This window comes from Cydia splendana, chromosome 27 (assembly GCF_910591565.1).
Source record: "Cydia splendana chromosome 27, ilCydSple1.2, whole genome shotgun sequence".
In the NCBI taxonomy this organism is placed as follows: Eukaryota; Metazoa; Arthropoda; class Insecta; order Lepidoptera; family Tortricidae; genus Cydia; species Cydia splendana.
Window position 1 is genome coordinate 8,880,786 of NC_085986.1, and position 16,049 is coordinate 8,896,834.

Sequence of the window (16,049 nt, forward strand, 5' to 3'; positions counted from 1 at the left end):
CAAGTCGGTCAAAATACCTAAACCCACGTAACAAATCCTCTATTGAAGCCAAGTCCAACCGGAAGCACCCTACAATACCGCAGACCGGAAGTAGGACAAAACACCAAATTTGACTTCCCCAGACGGGCGGACGCCGTTTAAAAAAATAATGGCATAATAGAATAGATGTGTTTGGTCCGTTTTATTGTAAACGGAAGAGGTTTGTAAAGAAAGATTGTAGTCTATGGATCCTGGCTGTTAAAGTAACATCCTTTGCCTCTTCCTGCGTTTTGTTTCTTTGTACGAGTTTAACCGATCAATGAATCACTGTTTTGTTTTTAGTAATATTGTTTTTTTTTATTGCTTCCTCTGTTAAATACAGCATCAATAGTATTATGCGGGTTATTTTTAGTCGATGGGACTATTTAAATAATTATGTAACTAAACCTCAACGAACTATACTTAACTTACCTATACAGGATGGCTAAAAAATAACTGCATTCCCGTAGCCAGGGAGGATTCCCAATATACTGAGCAACTTTTACTATGGGACCAACACCGAAATCGCGAAAAAAAAATTTAGCAGTTTCATACATTTTGGCTGGTCCATTTTATATGGGAGGGTAATTTTTTTCGCGATTTCGGGGTTGGTCCCATAGTAAAAGTTGCTCAGAATAATCCCGAAGCCTCTCTGGCAACGGGAATGCAGTTATTTTTTAGCCTCCGCGTATATACGTGTGAGGTGCACTGGGACTAATCACTTCTTACTAGTAGAGTCTGTGCGGAAAGAGAAGAGTCGTTGAATGTAATGGTTCCTATACATTTCACGACTATTCTCTTTTCGCACAGACTCTAATTGAACCTCAGAGGGCAATTCAAACTGACATTGTGATATCAAAACGATGTCAGTCGCCCGTGTGTCTCGTACCTGCAATAATATGTTACACGACAAAGGCCGCAAAAATATCTGACACGATCTTATTGTAGAGCCATAAGAGCGAGCGCACGCTCGGCTCATAATAAATCATACAGATATCATTTTAATGTCACAATGTAAGTTTGAATTAGCATTTTGGACGAGGAAAATATGATATTAAATTGATTGGTCCTATGAAATCATTATTATATTTTCGAAATACGAATACGCCAAAGGCAGGTATACAGCACACAAGGTGATATTTGTGTTATAAATCCACGATATTAAGATGTTTAAACACGATGTCCGGTACATTGTCCGGCTTCCGCTCGTCTGAGGCCGCATTTTTGTAAAAAAATAAAACGTGATTTTGTTACTTACGATGTCACGTATGGGTTTGGTTTGGACCATTTTTTTAGATCCGGCTTAATTTTGGTATTATCTGTGACCCAATATTAGCTATCAGTGGCCAGCCATCCGTAACTTTGATGTAAAGTTAGAATGGTTCCTATAAACAGTGGGGGATTTGCCCTAAGACCAAGTAGGCCCAGGCCTAGGGTTGCAAATTGTGACAAAAAATTCGCTAGTGACAACAAGAAATAACTCAAAATGTAGTCAATACTTATGATGGGTGCTGAGAAAGGGGCGGCTACAGGGCCTGGGGCCTAGGGCGGCAAAGACTGCAAATATATAAATGAAATATATGAATGGGTTCGAATCCTGGTAAGGGCATTTATTTGTGTGTTCATCACAAATATTTGTTCCTGAGTTATGGATGTTTTCTATGTATATAAGTATTTATATACATATGTATATGTGTGTATTATATATACACGGTGTGGCCTGTAACACGAGCAAAGAATTAAAACATAGATTGTACTCCTCAAACGGTGAGACTTTTGTTCAACAACTTTTAAAAATTATGAAATATTTAGTCTCCTTATTTTTCATACAAAATAAATATTATCTTCAATGGACGCCATCGCCACGCCATATTGTTGTGATTGACGTTGCTTGTCATTGTCACGCCTTAAACATAACAAAATTCGCAATACATTGCGTCTTACAATAAACTTTAAAGTGTAATAAAAATCAAACCACAAGTTATTTTTGAAAAGTCGCTGAACAAATGTTGGTCAGTATGATGAGTACAGCCTACAGTTTAATTTTTTGCTCATGTTACAGGCCACACCCGGTATATTCGTCTAGTAGGTACCCACAACACAAGCCTTATTGAGCTTACGGTGGGACTAGGTCGATTTGAGTAAAATTTTCCTATAATATAACTATAATAGCAGTATAAAAATATGGGTGCACAAATCATCTCAAAAATATGTCCCATACCTCTTATGTCAGCGAATTAAGAACTATGGGACATATTTTTGAGTAAGTGTCTTCTTCTTCGCGTTGTCCCGGCATTTTGCCACGGCTCATGGGAGCAATTCCCGGTTCTCGCCATACAAACTCAGTACCGGGGGGATTCCCTAGTACATACTCATTCCTTATCCTATCCATTTTCATGCCACACATCTATCTTAACATTCTCATCTCCGCTACATGCAATCTCTTTTCATCCGTCACCTTTAGGGAGGTATAAAAAATACGGAATCATTGATATCACTTTATTTAATTATTTAAACATCTTTCACATCATGTCCTGATCTATCTAACATCTCGTTCAGCCGATGCTCGTCCATCACGATACTATCACATTTCTTAAGTTTTTCTATAAAGCTTCCCCTCAATTTCTCGAGGTCTTTGTTCAACATTCTATGGAACTCGGGCGTGCCTATCAGATTAGCAAAAAATCGACGGTTGTTAGTGAATTTTGGAGAGTAGCCCACAGTAGTTTTCGCTGGGTAAAATAGGTAACTTTGTATGTCATCTATTATGAAGCTGTAACAAATAGAATATGGAAATAAAAATTGGTTACTAAAAACCTACGTCGTCGTAACACAGAATAAATAATAGTACTACCGAACAGAAAGGAAATTTCCTACAAAACCGAAGTTTCACAGCGATTCAGGCCGCGTAGCCAAGATGCCCATCGCTTACGCTCCGTAGCGATTGAAACGCAACTGTCACTGTCGCGCTAATATGGAAGCGTGATAGAGAGACATAATGCTTTTCGTTGTCGAAGCGATAGCGATTGTAACCTTGGCTAGGCCGGCTGGGTCGAATCCAAAGAATATAATACTCACTAGGAGAAGAACGGTAACTCCATACAAAAAAATGTCCCCAACCGTTTATACGTTTATACTAGTGGCGCCGTCTTTGTGTACCAATGGAACTAAAGTTGACAACCGGTTTAGCCTGGCGGGTATTGGTAGGTAGTAATTCTGTTGATAAACATATTTGTTATCTTCATATCACGAAATATATGCAAGATGCAAATATTACCCCTTGTTTGTGGTATTATCAATTGATTTAAATAAAAGGCATGTTTATGTTTATAACATTATATATATTATTTATTAAAAAATGTTTTACATATAAAAATATACACTGAAAACTGGCAACTGGCAACTTAATAAAAAAATAGACATTAATAAAGCGCATTCAGAAAGTTTTCAGTACCTTTTATACAAATAACATTAGGCATGCCTACCTATTACACTTTACACACAGATACACTACACTTTACATACGGCATTTTACACAGATTTCCAACTTGTATTCATATATTTCTTCACGGTTAATTAATACGCTTTCCAGATGCGTTATGACTCGGTTCCTTCTGAACCCACTAAAGTTGTAAATTTCACTCTGGCTGCTTCAACAGCCGTTGCTCCGCATTTAGCACATTTTCTATGTGCATTGCTGTAATCCATGTAGGTACAGACTTACAGTCTTAAGTGGTACGTAGCGGTACACGTTGTATGTATTATTTAAAGAGTTAATAAATAAAATTTTCGTTATGAACTTTAACCACAGCAGTTGGACAGAGTCATTGACAAATATATTTTTTATTATGGTGGGTAGACGTACCTACCCTCCATATATTTTATGAACATTGATAAAGACAGTTGGAAGCAAATATTCATTATAAAACTTAATCGCATGTATAGGTGAACCAGGATCTATTGAGGGTGCGCCATGTTACGGAAATTTGTTGGTACTAATTTCTAGCAATGGCAACAACTTTAATAATAGACAACATCTACCCTCTATGATAGTTGTCAATATTGACAATGTAAACATTGCTTTGTCTAGTTTCGTGTGAATTATTATTAGACTGCAATAATCATGCCGAAAGTTTTAGATTTTACAGAGAAAAAGTTGTAAACGGTGTATATAGTTATTTATTGAAAAAAAAAAACGTGCGGGAGAGAAATTTCTTCCATTAGAAAACATAACAAAATTACCACCTGAATTGACGGGTAAGTTTCAAACTTATGGACAAATGTCACTATAGTCAGGTCGTCACGATTTGGTTGATGTCTTGTAATAATTTGATTTGTGTATTAGGTGTATCGCATGCATTGGTATCACGGATTGCTAGCGAAGGGCGTAAGGGCGGAATTAAACGACCAAACCTAAAAAAAAGAAAATAGTTTTGGATGATTTTGATTTATGTGTCATATCATACGTCGTAAAATTCACGAATTTTATAGCGTAAAAACCGAAGGAATATCCAAACATCAAACTTCGCACTTATTAAAGTTGTCGGAATAAAACAAAAATCATCTGCCAATTTCCATTGTCCCCACTATACAAATTGTTGCTATATAAAATTCAAAACGAGCGCCCTCTTGACAATACTCCCAAAGTTCTGGTTTACCTATAATTAAGTTTTAAGCGTTTTAAGTCCCGTTTTATGATTAATATTGTATAAAATTCGTGATAATTTAAATCAGAGTTGGGAGCAATGTTGCTGTAGAAAAATGTTTTTATTTTTATTACTCGCAACTTTTTCCCGGAGGCCAACGCACACATAGAAGATTAAGGCGCACACATGCGCAATTATTTGGGGACATAACTTTCTTAGGAAGTGAACAGGCCTTGGTCGAATCTTCCTGTCCCTTGGAGTACCTATGTCACTTCCTTTCCTAAAGGGGCCCACTGATTAACAGTCCACCGGACGGTAACGGCCTGTCAGTTAGAACAAAATTTTGACAGTTCCGAACAACTGACAGGCCGATACCGTCTGGCGGACTGTTAATCAGTGGGCCCCTTAAGAATGTGACATACTCCGCCTAAACCATATTGCATTGGCCAACTTAAACGACCTGCCCCATAGAAAAACCTTCTTCTACTTTTTCTCATCAGTTCACGATACCGAAAAAAAGCCTTTAAGGGATCCCAGGGATCGGAACCCGTTTTATTTGAAAAACCTATTTCGTTCAATCACAAAAGGATTTCGTTTCCGTTGGCGGTTACCGGTTAAATAACTGTTCTATTGAGATACCAGTTTATGCCAAATTCGTTCGCCTTCAGTTTCTGTATAACGCAATTAACCGGTTAAATTGAAAATATCGAAGCGAGATAGAACGAGTAAGTATTGCTGTCTCTTTCAGGTATCACAACGAGTTTAACCGTGAGTCTCCGTAAAGTAACCGATATTATACTAACTAACATCTATGCTAATACTGACTATGCTAATATTACTGTATGTCCTAACACTATAGACGTCAAACTCGACATAAAGATATTTCAATTTCAATTATATCGTTCCCCGCTAACTATAAAATTCCGTTCCCTCTTCTTACCGCGGTTTGAAAAGAAAACTTCTTTTTTATTAATTTTATAAAAAGGTAAACAAGCATTTGACCACAAACTTAGTTTTTTAGTTCGCGTTCCATTAATTAACCGGTTTATTAATGAACGAAATAATATAACGGTTTTATGTATTTCATTACCGGTTCCGAGCCTTAGGATCCCCACTATTTTTGTTATAACCTGTAGATACCCAAAGACTAGAAAGTTACTCACTTTTGCTTAATGGTCGAGTGTACACACTCAGTGAACAGATCGAAGAAATCCATGAGCATGTTCCTGGCAATATAATACGCTTCATTAAATCTGAAACAATAAATAGGTACATCTTAAGTTATCTTTTATTGCATGTGTACTTGTTTTTAATTTCTGGTTCTCTGTACCGGCAGGCGTGGCTCACTCCGCGATTTCGTCGCTTTGCTACAGGTAGCTATAGGTAAAATTTTTTGAACTGATCTTGTTCACTTACCTGTACTAACAATGGCATTGTTCTATTACAATCCTATTATCTGCTTTTGTTCTCGTAGGCGCCAACCAATTTACTTACAAAATAAGTTAGAAGTACATTGCATGTATATTGAATTCTAAACCTTATTTCTTGTTGAATGGGGTTAAAATGGTCTAAAAAGATAATATCATATTCAATCTTTTGGAAAGTCACATGCACCTTAGCCACGACAGGGACGTATTCTGGTGTTAAATAAAATATGTAGAAAGATAAAAATGTATAATTATTATACATATTAGTTAATGTTCACTTGCACTCGCATTGACCCACGGTCGCCACATAAATATTATCAAGTCCAGTAAAACGTAGCCAGGGTCGTTAAAATCACAAGGTACAAAATCCAATCGAAAGCAGAGAATGTATATATATTTGTATATATTTATATATGTGTATATGTCTTTGTGTTCGTACAGGTACGTAATTGTATCATCAAAGTATACCACATATTTTTGCACCGCCTACAACTTATCTGCTTTGCCTAAAGGTTGACTGGTAGAGAATGCCTTATGGCATTAAGTTCGCCTTTTGTACAGTGTGTTTTCTTATGTGCAATAAAGATTAAATAAATAAATGTCCGGTAAAACTTAGCCAAGTTGCGTAAAAGATCAGTAGGAATTGAATAAGAACACATGTACTGAACGAGCGAAAGCCAGTTAGACAGTAAGATTTAAAACTACAATCATATCATAATGTGTCCCACAATTTGATAACAGGCCAGGTATTTTTTTTTTATTGGTGTCTCGCTCGCTCTTTTATTGCAATTGTAGTTAGGTATAGGTCAGAAAAAATTACCACTAAATAACATTCCGACATAAACAGATAAACCACGTGCTTATCAATTGCAACAATGCGAGTACGACCCTGGCGGCACATCTGTTATCTCTAAATGCAAAACGTGTGAATGTAAGATTAACCTTCAAAGCATTTTTATCCTTATGGTAAGACTATAGAGCCGAAAATATAATGGAATTTTATGGTATCTCATAGCTGTTTTTCTACTGAGTGTGTTCTTTTTGAGTGTCGATGGTTGTTAAATGCAAAAAAAGTTAGGTTAGCCATTATTTAGTTAGTGTATTTTGTAGTCTATTGTTTAAAGAAATAGAGTCGTTAATCTATACTAACATTTCAAGGCGGTTATAATCTGCTTTTACTACGAGGTGGTTATCCTAATTTGTGGTTTACCACTCAATGGTATTGTATTCTTGAGACTATTTGAGTAAACTAGATCAGATCGTTGGATTCACACTATACAAGTAAGTACATCCGTTCACACCAATTTTGGTGGCTAGCCATAAGCCGCGCGTGGCGCTGTCACCACCTAGCGGCCATACCTGTCCTGATCGTAACAGACGCGTTTTGTTAGAGAGTGACTCTTCCGTACATAGTGCTATTATTTATTCTGTGATGCCGGTTCTATTCGTTAGTAATAAATACTAGTGGCTCTGTGAGCTGTAGACCTCGCGAGCTGAGCTTAAAACTGAGTAAATGTATGGCTTCGTTGTTTAGAAGAATTTAGAGAATCTAATTTGACAATTAAAACCTTAACTATCGAACCTGCTTACAAAATTCGGGAATTGGTTTAGAAATGCGACCAGTAGAGTAGAACAGATGGACATACTTTGGCTAACAGGCCAATTCAAACGTACACTGATATCAGAATGACGTCTAACTGATGTCATTTAGTTATCGTGCATTTCGCTGGTTCTTGTCCGTACATGTATTGGCGCAAGCGAGACGCACGATGACTACTAAATAACATGATAAAAATATCATTCCGATGTCAGTGTACGGTCGGTGCCCCAACTTAAGTATCCACGTCGCCATACTAATTGTATAGAAAAGTGGATAGAGTTAGACCAAGAAAAGTCTGTAGAGATTTTGACAGCACACGCAGTGCCAATGTTATTTGTGCCAGTGTCAAAATCTCTGCAGATTTTTCTTGGTCTAACTCTACTTATGTTAGGGAACCGACAAGCTGAGAAGCTTCGTGCGCGTTTGGTTTGCCAGTCTTTTCAGTCTTTGTTCCTCCTCGAGTCGCAATAGAAGGAGTTTCATGCTTTTAATTGTAGTCGAGTAAGAATTTAAATATCTAACTAATCTAAATTCTAAAGAGAATAGATTGTATAGGGGACGTGCATGAACTATAGGGGGCAGCACAGGAGCCGTCAGATCTTTGGCGCGAAGCGTAGATGTGTAGTTTATAATTCCGATGTAGCCCACAAGATGGCAGAACCTACTATGCACAAGAAAACGTACCTACGAGAACGGTTGATGGTAGAACTTGCTTTGGCAATGTACATGTTTCCGATTCAGACCACAAGATGGCAGACCCTCCAACGCGCACGGTCCCTATAGTAGAGGGTTATTGTCGTACTAAATTTTGTAGTCACTGTAAATCAGTGCTGTAAATTTACTGCCATCTTTCGATACAGGATTAAAATGAAAATGAATAAAAAATATCAATAAATGTATATATGTATGGATAAATGATTTTTTTTATTTTTAGAACACCATATGATTTTGACCCATGTTCTTTTACTGATATGAGTAAAAATTGTTAAATATAAAATGGTGTCGCCATCTAGACGAGCATAGAGGCCAAAGGTATGGCGCCGTATATTCAAGAATCAAATTTTCTTTAAAGCGCAAAAAGCCATCATCTCTTGCATAATTAAACGAATACGCTTAGCCCGCGCTTGATAAATAAAAAATACGATTTTTTTCATTTTTTCAAAATAAAATAAAAAACAACAATTGATACGAAATTTAAGTATAAAAAAATACAAAAAGTTGTGTAGCAGCATACAATTACTGGGGATGGAACCAGGGACCTCCCTATGTAAACAAAAAAAGCGAACGTTTGCAAAATGCGCCATGATAGTTCTTACTAAAGCTGACGAAATTTAGCTACTCGTTCTCAAGTAAAAACGAAATATCTAAATACCGCCAAAACCAGCAATACAAATTTTCTGAATTTTTGGACATTTAATCTATAAACATATATCAAAAAGAAAAAACTCTTATGATATCGATACGATTATTTGTTTAAGCGTATTGTTGTTGTTGTATTAGGTATCACGACTCCGCCATTTTTAAAAAATTACAAAATCCGGATTGAAAAAAAAAAATATTTAGTCATAGAATCTGGTCACAAAATTTAATATCTAAATACCGCCTAAACCAGCGATAATTTTTTTCTGCATTTTTTGCTATTAACTCTGTAAACATGTCTCAGAAAGAAAAAACTCTTATGATATCGATACGACTATTTGTTTAGGCGACAGGTATCACGACTCCGCCATTTTAAAAAAAATCCAAAAACCGGATTGACAAAAAAAAAATTATTTAGTCATAGAATCTGGTCACAAAATTTCATGAGAATCGGTTAAGAATTGCGACCTGTAGATGAGAACATCGGGAAATACAAAACTAAATATCTAAATGCCGCCTAAACCAGCGATATTTTTTTTCTGCAGATTTTGCTATTAACTCTGTAAACATGTCTCAAAAAGAAAAAACTCTTATGATATCGATACGACTATTTGTTTAGGCGACAGGTATCACGACTCCGCCATTTTTAAAAATTTCCAAAAACTGATTGACAAAAAAAATTTATTTAGTCATAGAATCTGGTCACAAAATTTCATGAAAATCAGTTAAGAATTGCGACCTGTAGAGGAGAACATCCGGACATACGAAAGCAAATTGCTCGAGTCAAAACGTAGACCTTCGCTACGCTTCGGTCAATTACGTTGTATATTTTTATTAAAAAATTATAACATTTGTAATATTTCCTGTTTGATAATTTCAGATAAGAATTCTATCTTATTTCATACTTTTTAGAGCGCGATTTGCAGTAGTCGGGTTTTAGTTTTTGAACTTATTTTTTATGAGATTTGGAAGTCGGTTAATAAATGAGGGCGCCACTTTCTACGTAGCTGTCACATTTTTGACGTAAAATGCTTACACGTGGCAACAATTTATAGTCTGTCAAGCCATTTCCGTCAGTAGAAAAAAGCGGCTAAAAATGTAGTCGCGAAGGGCTATCGTCCCATAGAAAAGTTGAATATCGCGCCTTTTTCTACTGACAAACTTGTTTGACCGACTATAGTATGGAAATTTTAGAATTCCATTTTATTTAATTTCTACTATTTTATGTCCTACTACTACTATAGGCGGCAATGGATCAAAAATCGCGTGAATATATTACAAGGTCTGTGGAGCCCTTAACTGATACTGTATCTGTGGTAAGCCGAAATATTTCCTGTCAAATGTCAAATACCTATATTATATTTATTTTTATCTTGGTAATTATTTCAAAATGGTAAATTTAAAAACGATATTTTAAAAGTGCAAGCCGAGCACTTTCATTTGATACCAAACTCGACCATACTTTCTTGCAAAAAGATGACCAGAATAGCAAGACCCCTCACAAATAGCTTTTTAGCCTTCTAAGCTCTTCTAGCTCAATAAACCCTTGATCGAGCCTGCTCATAATTTAATGACTAAAATATAATGCCCTCAACTATACGTTTACCCAATAAATCATTTAAATTAGAACAAATTTACTTAAGACGAAACAGGAGCTGAGGTTTAAACATTTTAGGCAAATATACCCGTCTCGCTAACGGAAGCGGCTCCTAAAACTAGTGCGATAAGGACAAGGCGAAAAGTCCTGCGTAAAAAACTCAGAAATCGAGGTTTCGTACTCCTCTGTAGGGCTACCGCCAATACCGAAAATCGTCAATTGCGGGCATTTTTCTCTGTCACTCTAATTACGCCTTCATTGGAGTAAAAGAGTAAGATCCCCGCAATTTGCGAATTTCGGTTTTCGCGGTAGCCCCTCTGTTTCCTCCTCCAAAACTTAACCAATCGTAACCAAATTTGGAAATCTAAATGATTATAAAATGATCTGTGTCGGACCGTTTTGATTTTTTGGCTAATTGATATCAGTTTTTAATACCACGGCTCTCATTGCGCCATAGTCAATTAGGCCATGTTGGCCATTTTTGAAGGGCTTTAGCGCCTTAAAAAACTAAAATATCAAAAAAAGCTAAACACCGTCCGACACAGATATTGACAATATTAATCTGTGTTGAAAAAATCATTGCTCTAGCTTCAAAAACCACGGAGGAAAACGAGGAGTACGTTTGTATGGAGGAATGACCACTCCTGTTGGCTCTTAAGTTTTTGAGTATGAAACTATCCTCTGATAGTTCAGCTTAAAAACATCGAAATGCCGGGACGTGCCCCTAGCCTAGCCAGCCGCGTGTCCAAAGTCGAATGTAAGAACTTCGTTCGCTTCGCTCGCTCGTTCGAATATGATTTGAGGGTCGTCGCATAGGTATGTAAAGGGACATCAGGTCTCGGAACTGGTTTTTTTAAATCCCAAAATACCCCAATATTATTAATAATTTTATGCTCTTTCCGTAGGACTGAATCATGTATTTAGGTAACTTCGTATTATTAGATTGAGCCATCAAACATGAAATAATAAACCAAAAGCCCTCTCCAGACTATGCGCGTGAATCGCGGGCGAAGCCGCGAACGCGAGTGTGTAGTCGATTTCGCAGGTCTTCGTTCAGGACTCCACACTCGCGTTCGCGGCTTTGCGCCGCGATTCGCGCGCGAGTGTGGAGGAGGCTAAAGAACGAAAAAGGACGTAATAATACCGGTATTTTTTGTATGAAGAAAAAACCTGTTCCGAGCGTGCCCCACATGTGTCGACGCGGAATCGGTAAAATCCGATAGGAAAAACCTTTATGTCCGCGCAATAAGAGTGAAAAAGTCGTCGTTCGGCTCGGCTCGCATCGGCCGGCACCTGCCGGCGCGTCGACGGTTTTTCGCTCTTATTGCTCGGACATAAAGCTTTTTCCTATCGGATTTTGCCGAATGCGCGTCGATATATCTGGGGAGAGCCAAATGCGATTATTAATTACGGCTATAAAAAATATATTTGTCAAAACAATACTTCAGGGTTGCGTTGCCTCGGTCCTTCTCTTGCATCATTGAACCAGTGAAGAAATTCAACATAATAAATATACAAAAAGTAAACTCAAAACTTGTAACCGCCATTATTGGCTTTTTAACAGAAAGGAAATAACAAAACTTGTTTATACTTATTCAACGTATGCAATAAATGTGAACGCGCATTTTATAGCTTGGTCGCTGAATTAGGTTTACGCAAGCATATATTTGATAAGTACCTATATAACCTATATTTATATAGCCTTCACATCATTTGACGACCGGTCTGGCCTAGTGGGTAGTGACACTAGTGACCCTGCATGCGAAGCCGATGGTCCTGGGTTCGAATCCCGGTAAGGGCATTTATTTGTGTAATGAGCACAAATATTTGATACTGAGTCGTGGATATGTATTCTATGTATTTAGTATATTATATTTAACGTTGTCTGAGTACCCACAACACAAGCCTTCTTGAGCTTACCGTGGGACTTAGTCAATTTGTGTAAGAATGTCCTTAAAAAAATAAAAAATAAAAACATTATTTATTCCCTTTATTCTTAACATGTTTGTTGATACATCATACCTAACAATAAAAGTGAAATAATTAAATTAGGATTAATATACATTATAACGCAATAGACTTGCTGGTGGAGTGGTGGCCTAGCGATAAGAGCGTGCGGCTTGCAATCCGGAGGTCGCGGGTTCAAACCCCGGCTCGTACCAATGAGTTTTTCGGAACTCGTGTACGAAATATCATTTGATATTTATAATAATTTATTATAATATTTACCAGTCGCTTTTCGGTGAAGGAAAACATCGTGAGCAAACCGGACTAATCCCGATAAGGCCTAGTTTACCCTCTGGGTTGAAAGGTCAGATGGCAGTCGCTTTCGTAAAAAAAACTAGCTTACACCAATTCCTGGGATTAGTTGCCAAGCGGACCCCTAGGCTCCCATCTTCTTCTTCCTGCCCTTAATCCCAACTTCATTTGGGGTCGGGCCTTCTTGTGCGTTTGCGCCAGGCCGGTCTGTCCTGGGTTGTCAACAATGGGATATTCTGAGTTTTAGGTCCCTTTCGACAGTGTACCACCAAGGGGCGAGCGGTCTGCCTCTGCCTCTTGATCGCTGCGTGCTAATGTTCAGCACTGTTTTTACGGAGTAGCTATCGTCTCGCCTCATGACGTGCCCGTACCATCTTAGTCGCCCCTCCTTGACCTTCTCGGCTATTGGTGCAACTTTGAAGGAACCTCTTACATATTCGTTTCGTACTTTATCCAAGCGCGTCACGCCTCCTGCCCAACGGAGCATTTTCATCTCTGCTGTGTGTAGCTTTTGTTCGTGCTTCTTCAAAGTTGCCCAGCATTCGGAACCGTATGTCATGGTAGGTCTAACGGCCGCCTTATATACTTTTCCCTTAGTTTTTATTGGCACTTTTCTATCACACAGAACGCCGGACAGCGTTCTCCATTTAAGCCAAGCCGTATTAACTCGATGGTCCACATCTCGATCGATTTTTGAGTCATCTGTTAGCATAGAGCCGAGGTATTTAAAACGCGTAACCTTTGGGATTTTATTGCCGTCCACTATAAGATTGCAGCCAACCTCCTCAGTTCCTCCGAAGTTCCCTAGGCTCCCATGAGCCGTGGCAAAATGCCGGGACAACGCGAGGAAGATGATGATGATACATTACAACGTAGTGGCACCAGTGACCGACGGGGACCAGTAGGTAGGCAGGTAGGTACCTAATATAGTTCGTTTTTTTAGCATTAGAAAAAAGGTAAACAATCTCAATCAATCAATCTAAAAATGAACAGCAAATATGTAACAATTATGAATCTAATATGATCATTTATATTCTTCTGCTTTCAAAAGCAATATTTAGGTACTGATTTTTAAAAAGCGTTTTTCAATTAAAAGACGGGTCAAGATCGCTTACCTTCTTTCTAATGCTAAAAAAACCAACTATAGGTACTCTGACAGATCATTATCCATAACCGTTTCATAACAAGATGACAAAGTTTGAATCGCCCTCCCGCTTTCTCCAAACGGACGCGGACGTCCTCTTTATTGTATAATTCGTTCATGCGGCGTTTCCCGGACATGCGCATATCCCTTAGAATGCATGATTTTAAATGTTAATAACCTATTTTTCCTTTTTTATTGTGGGACGTACAGTCACCTGCAATATTATGTTACACAACGATCGAACGCCGCAAAACTACACTGGGAAAAAAATCGTTTAAAACAATTGAAATTGCATTAAACAGTTTCATATGAGCCTATCGCACGCAGTAAAGTTTACTGTTCGTACGTTATGTACGTACGTATACGTACTTACATACATTAGTTGATACTGTATATAGCAGTTAATGGTAATGAAATAACTTTTAATGTGTGCTCGATAGATCATATTTTTTTCAGTGTCTGACACGATCTTATTTGTAAAGCCATATAGAGCGTGTCACATATTTTTATGGCCTTCGAAGAGTAACATATTATTGCAAGTGACTGTACAGTCACCTGCAATAATATGTTACGCTTCCAAGGCCGCAAAAATATGTGACACGCTCTTATGGTTCTACAAATAAGATCGTATCAGATATTTTTGCGGCCTTTAAAGAGTAACAAAATATTGCAGGTGACTGTACCACATTATTACAATCTATAAATTGTAAATATAGATGTCAATCACAGTGATAAAATCAACGATGATCAACTCTGGCCAGCGTGGGACTTGAACCCACATCCTTGGATTGCCGGTCCAATGCGTTTCCAATACCTTTGCCAATAGTCTAATAAAACATGGTCTTCTATTCCCAGAGTGACACAGGCCTACGTCACAATAACATGGCCGCTATATATAGCGCTATCGCATATTATCATATAGCGCTGTCGCATGATGACGTAGGCTTGTGTCAGTTAGGTGACCTAGAAAAGACGGGAATGGAGTACCAGGCGGAGTATATTATTATACCATGCCTTTGCCAATACGGAATTGGTTACAATGTATAAATAAAATAAAATAAATAAAGTTGTATTTCAGGCAACACGTACAGTTGTACACCCATAGCAAAATACAATTTTAAGTTTAAGGTTACAAAGTCAAAGAAATACTTAAATAGAAACAAAATAAAATAAAAGTTAAACAATTAATAGTAATTAGTGTAATTACACAATTTTTTGTTCCCGTTTTGGTGCACGGAAAGCCAGTGCCTAAACATATAATATTACAACGAATGTTGCGATACACCGACATGAGAATGGTGTTTTGCGAGCGGCGCATTCCCTCCCAAAAAGAAGCTAAAGGCCCCAGTACACAATGGGCCATCGTCGGCCACTCCAAGGGACGCATTTATGCATTAGAGGGAGCAAGTGATATTGCTATCTCATTCTACCGCATGGCTGCGTGATGCGTCCCTTGGAGTGGCCGGCGATGGCCCATTGTGTACTGGGGCCTTAAGATACGCGCGCGTACCACTGCGAAGAACTTATAGTTTGCATTTATTTTTGTCCGAAATTAATACGAGTTAGTACGAAATTAGTACGTTATTGTTTGGCGTAGGGATGTAACGATACATGATTTTGCCGATACGATACCGATACCGATTTTTGAAGTAAATAATCGGCGATACCGATACAGATACCGATATCAATGGCATAGTAGTTAGTTAATAAATCACATAAATAAGGAATTATATGCTTAACATGCATAAAACATACTTATGTATAATAGACACTTGATTTTGTGAAGTGTGAAAAACTGTAAAACAAATAAAGAAAACTGCCAAAAATAAATCAAAGAAAATATTTATTTAGGTAACCATCAAGCAATCAAAGCAAAAGTAAATTCAAATCAGTAATGATAGTTCACTTTAGGTAGATTTTTTAAATGAAAACTAAGTTTATTCAAATTATTAGCAGCGTCGTTCGTTTCGCGTTCTTTTCGAACTGTGATATCGGCTGA

General features: G+C 37.6%; 1 long non-coding RNA gene across 1 annotated transcript; it reads right to left on the reverse strand.

Annotated features, from left to right (window-relative positions):
* Positions 1 to 2,739: 2,739 nt before the first annotated feature.
* LOC134803820 (uncharacterized) lies at positions 2,740 to 12,278 on the reverse strand. Its single transcript, XR_010146018.1, has 3 exons — positions 12,091 to 12,278; positions 5,828 to 5,917; positions 2,740 to 2,791 (listed from the first exon to the last, which is right to left on the reverse strand). It is a non-coding gene; the product is annotated as an uncharacterized LOC134803820 (long non-coding RNA).
* Positions 12,279 to 16,049: the final 3,771 nt, after the last annotated feature.